Here is a 5,788-nt window from a genome sequence, read left to right on the forward strand (position 1 = left end):
AGACAAGAGAAATAAAAGGGATATAGAAAGGAAGAAGTTAAATTATTATTTGCATATGGCATTCTATTTTACATAGAAGATCACAAAAATGCCACCAAAGGACTCCTAGACTTGATAAGCAAATTCAGTAGTGTAACAGGATACAAACAATACTGAAAAATCAGCAGCATTCCTATCTGCCAATAATAAATATCAGAGAAAAATTAGGGAAACAACGTCTTTCGCGATGGCATCAAGGAAAATGAAACACAGTAGTACCTTAGTTCATGAACTTAATTTGTTCCACGATTCTGGAAAATATGGCCACATTCATGTCTGAGTGGGGAAGATGGCTGTAGTTGTGTTCATCACCCAGTGCCAAGTTTGCAAACAAAACCAAAATTTTGCCAAATGCCTCTGTGAACCAAATTGTTTAAAAACAAAGTGTTCATGAACCAGTGTACCACTGTACTGTACTTAGAAATTAACCGAATCAAGGATGTGAAAGTTATTTACAATGAAACTTATATATACTGTAATACTGTGACAAAAAAAAAAAAAAAAGAGGATCAAAGAGGATATCAGAAAATGGAAAGACGTCCTTTGTTCCTGGATAGACATAACCAATATAGTCAAAATGGACATGTTTCCAGAACTGTTATGCAGATTTAACACAATCCCATTCAGAACACGAGTAACATTCCTTACAGAACTACAGAAAACAATTCTAAAATTCCTATAGAACCAGAAGAGACCTAAAATAGCAAAAGGAATTCTAGACAACAAGGGCAAGGCAGGGGTGTTATAATCCTGGACTTCAAGTCATACTTCAAAGGGAACAGCACAGTATTGGCCAACAAACAAATGACCCCCAAAACAAAACAAAAACCAAAACAAAACCAGATTTGTGGATCAGTGAAACAGAACAGAAGATGCAAAAACAATTTCAAGCACACTCAGCTAACTTATGTTTGACAAAAGGGCCAAATCCTTTTGTTGGAGGAAAGATAGTCTCTTAACAAATGGTGCCCAGAAAACTAGCTATCCACATGCCAAAATTGAACTTAGACCTGTATTTCTTATCATGCTTCAAATTAATATCAGTATAGATTAAAGATCTAAACGTTAGAATGGAAACCTAATCTGCTGGAAGTCAAAATAGGTAAAACTTTTTTTAAAAGGTATTTTTTATTTTTTCTTTATTCTTTTTTATTAGTAAATATTTGTCTATATATTGATCACATTCATCACAAGAAATTTGTACCTCTGTATAAATCATCTCCATTCTTTAAAAATTGGTAAAACTCTTGAAGACATAGTTGTAGGCAAAGACTTTCTGAATAGAATCCTGGTTGCACAAGAAATAACACCAAGAATCAACTACTGGGATCGCATCAAATTAAAAAACTTCTGTACAGTGGAGGGTACCATCAACAAAGTGAAGAGACAACTCACAGTGTAGGAAAAAATTTTCCCAGCTATTCTTCCAAGGACTGATATGTAGAATATTTAAAGAACTCAAAAAAGATTAAGGCTCTCAAATTTATAGACCCAATAAAAATGGGCATGTGAAATGAATAGATAAGTTCTCAGATGAAGAATTACAAATGGCCAATAGATACATGAAAAACTGCTCACTATTGCTGGCCATTGGAGGAAAGCAAATTAAAATAAGGATGAGATTCTGTCTCACTGAAGAAAGAATGGCTATCATGAAGAAATCAAATAATAACATGCTTCTGGGACTGTGGGGGAAAAAGGAACCCTGCTTCATTGTTGGTGGAAGTGTAAACTAGTACAACCACTATGGAAATTAGTATGGAGATTCCTCAAAAAACTAAAAATAGAAATTCCATTTGACCCAGCTATTTCCCCTCTAGGCATCTTCTCAGAAGAGTTAAAGACATTATACCATAGTGATATAGACATACTCTTGTTTGTTGCAGCACAATTCATAATATCTAGATTGTGGAAGCAGCCTATATCCATCATCGGATGAATGGATAAAGAAATTATGGTACCCAGTTTTTCTGGAACCATTTATTAAAGAGGCTATCTTTCCTCCAGTGAGGGTGTTTGGCTCCTTTGTCAAAGATGAGGTGGCTGAGTATGTCAGGAGTTATTTTTGCATCTTCTAATCAGTTCCACTGATCCTTGGGTCTGTTTCTTTGCCAGTACCATGCTGTTTTTTATCACAGTAGCTTTGTAATATAGTTTCAAGTTGGGGATTCTGGTACTCCCTACCTTGTTTTTGTTTCCTAGAATTAGTTTTGCTATTCTAGGTCTCTTCTGGTTCCAAATGAATTTTTGTATTGTTTTCTGTAGTTCTGTGAAGTATGCTTTTGGAATTTCAGTTAGGATTGCTTTGGATCTATATAGCAGTTTTGGAAGTATGGCCATTTTCACTATATGGTTCTTCCTATCCAGGAGCAAGGGATGTCTTTCCATTTTCTGGTATCTTGTTCAATCTCTTTTTTTCAGATGCTGTAGTTTTCAGAGTAGAGGTCTTTGATTTCTTTCTTTAGATTGATTCCTAGGTATTTCATTTTTTGGATGCTATTGTGAAAGGAGTTGTTTCTCAAGTTTTTCTCTCAGTGAGTCTGTTGTTTGTGTGCAGGAAGTCTATTGATTTTTGTGCATTGATCTTGCATCCAGCTATTTTACTGATTTTGGTTATTAAGTCTAGAGGACTTTTGGTGCAGTTCTTGAGGTCTTCTGCATAGAGTGTCTACAAATAATGACAGTTTGCCTTCTTCCTTTCCTATCTTTATTCCTTTTATTTCTTTCTCCTGTCTAATTGCTGGGGCTAATGTTTCCAGAACTATATTGAATAGGAGTGGTGACAGTGGACATCTTTGTCTTGTTCTTGTGTGAAGATTTTCAGATTTTGACCATTCAGTATGATAGTAGCTGTTGGTTTTTCATAGATGGCTTTTATCAGGTTGAGAAGAGACTATTCCAATTTTCTGGATTTTTTTTTTTTTTATCATGAAAGTGCATTGGATTTTGTCGAACACTTTTTCTGCATCTCTTGAGATGATCATATGGTTTTTGTCCTTGGCTGTATTAATATGGTGTGTTACATTGGTTGATTTGTGTATATTGAGGCATCCCTGCATCCCTGGGATCAGTCCCTCTTGGTCAGGGTGTATGATCTCATTGCTCTTCTGCATTTGTTTGCCAGTATTTTATTAAGGATTTTTCATTAGTGAGATTGGTCTATAGTTCTCTTTTTCTGTTGGATCTTTCTCTGCTTTTGGGATCAAGGTGATACCTGCTTTCAGGAATGAATTTGTGAGTATTGCTTTCCTTTCAGTTTCATTAAAGAGTTTAAAGAGTAGTGGCAATAGTTCTTCTCTAAATGTGTTGTAAAATTCAGCAGTGAAGCCATCAGGACTCAGGCTTTTCTTTGTTGTTTTTAATTATGTTTTCAATTTTCTTGATTGATATCGGGTTGTTTAGAATTGTTAGGTTAAAATTAGACCTATGTCTCTTACTATGCACTAAACTAAAATTGAAGTGGATTAAATATGTAAATATTAAAACAGAGGCACCAAACTGCCTGGAAGAGAGGTTACGTAGAACTCTTGAAGACATTGGTGTAGGAAAAGATTTCATGAACAAAACCTTAGGTGCATGTGAACTAGCATAAACAGTCAACAAGTAGAATCTCATCTTATAAAAAAGCTACTTCATAGCAAGAGAAACCATTAACAGCATGAAAAGACTACCCACAATGTGGGAAAAATTTTTTACCAGCTGCTCCTCAAATGTCTACTATCTAGAATATATAAAGAACTTTAAAAAAAATCAGACCTTGTAAATTTAAAGACCTAATCCAAAAATGGACATCTGAAATGAACAGACATTTCTCAGAATGGAAAATAAACATATGAAAAAATGTTCAACATCACTGGTCATTGGAGAGATGCAAATGAAAACAACGCTGAGATTCCACCTCACTCCAGAAAGAATGGCTGTTATCAAGAAATTAACCAATAACAAATGCTGGCAGGTGGGGTTGTGGGCAAAAAGAAACCCTGAGAAATTGAAAAAATGAAGACAAAGTCTGTAAATATGGAGGAGTGAAGGGGTTGAAGGGAGGGCAGGAGAATGGGGGGGTGGGAAGTACCAAGACATTATGTAAAGATACAAATTTCCAATAATGAATGTCAGCGTATTGTATGCCTAAAATGTACCAATAAAAATTAATGAATAAAAAAGAAATTGTGGTATTTATACCCACTGGAGTGAGTACTTTGGTATAAAGAAGGATAAACTTGAGTCATTTACAGGAAAATGAAGCATCTTGAGACTGTCATGTTTTTATTTTTTAATCTTATTGAGTTTATTGGTACTTTTTAAGTATACAGTAGTTACATTCATCAGTGGGATCTTGTACCCTTACATGACAGATCTTGGTTCTCATTTTTTTCCCCATACCCCTTCCCTCCCTTCACCCCCTCCACCCTCCCCTATTTATAAAGACTTTGTTTCCATTTTTTCCTTTTTGAGACCATAATGTTGAGTGAAATAAACGATGTGCTTAATATTGCATGGTTTCTCCTCTATGAGAAGCTCAATGTAAAAAGTGCATTATAAAAGACAGACAGTAGAAAAAGAAAAAATTTCCATAATTCAGCATGTACCGTGATTTAATGCTATTATTTTACATATTTTATATGATTTTTGCCTTTTAGTCTGGTTGTTCATCTGCATATATGATAATTACTTTACAAGGACTTACAAATAAATGAATCTGCTTTGTTTTGTTTTTTGTTTTTTGGTACCAGGGATCGAACTTGGGACCTTGCGCTTGTGAGGCAGGCAGTGGAACCACTGAACTAACTCCCCGGCCCTAAATGAATATGATGGTTGCAGAAAATGGAGTGGAGGGAAAGGGGAAAAAAGAACCATGATGAGTTAGGTCCATGTCCCGGTTCCCTACCAAGAATATAATCATGTGCTGTGAACACGGACTAATAACTAAAAAAAAGGGCTGTCAGCAAAAGCAAGAAGTAAAGCACAGTGTTTGAGGACTATTTAGATGTAGACTCTGGTAGTCACTTCATTATGCCTCCTTTTCTTCTTTCTCTCCTCCCCCTTCCTAAGTTTTTATTGAAATACAAGGTGTATTCAGAAATGGCAAATGTCATTAAAGCATCAGTAAACAGCTCAGTGATTTAGGAATGCATCCATCAGTGTAACCAGCGCCAGAAGCAGGATATAAACAACCCCCGGCTCAGGCTTCTCTTCTCTGCTCTCTGGGACTGGTTACCTTCCCACAGAAATTCTGGACTTTGGAGACCAACGGGAGGTTACCTTTTACCTGTTATTAAAATTTCTTTTAATGAGTGAGTCACATGGTGCATACCCTCTCCATTTGCTAAATTGTGTTTGTAAGATTCACTCTTATTTTGTGTAAAATAACAGCTTGTCCTTCCTCGTTGCATATTCCATGTAGTGTCCCTCGTTATGAGAGTGCCACCATTCCTTATCTGTTCCATTCTTGATGGACATTTGGGTTGTTTCTGGGTTTTGTTGGAAAGAAGTGTGCTGCTATGGATATTCTTGTATATATGTTTTAGTACATGTGTGTTGTGAGTGGAATTGCTATGTCAGTTTTAGTAGGTTGTATCTTCCTTCAAAGTTGGTATGAATTCATACACGTTTGCACGAGACTGTCCTCTACTCTGCATTGTTACACAGATCTGTTACTGACTTTTAAAAATTTTAGTCACTCTGTGGATGAATAGTTACATCTCATTGTGCTTTTGATTTGTACTTTCCAGGGTACCTTTTCATATAT

Source organism: Fukomys damarensis, unplaced genomic scaffold (genome assembly GCF_012274545.1).
Source record: "Fukomys damarensis isolate Sample0158 unplaced genomic scaffold, DMR_v1.0_HiC HiC_scaffold_35, whole genome shotgun sequence".
NCBI lineage: Eukaryota > Metazoa > Chordata > Mammalia > Rodentia > Bathyergidae > Fukomys > Fukomys damarensis.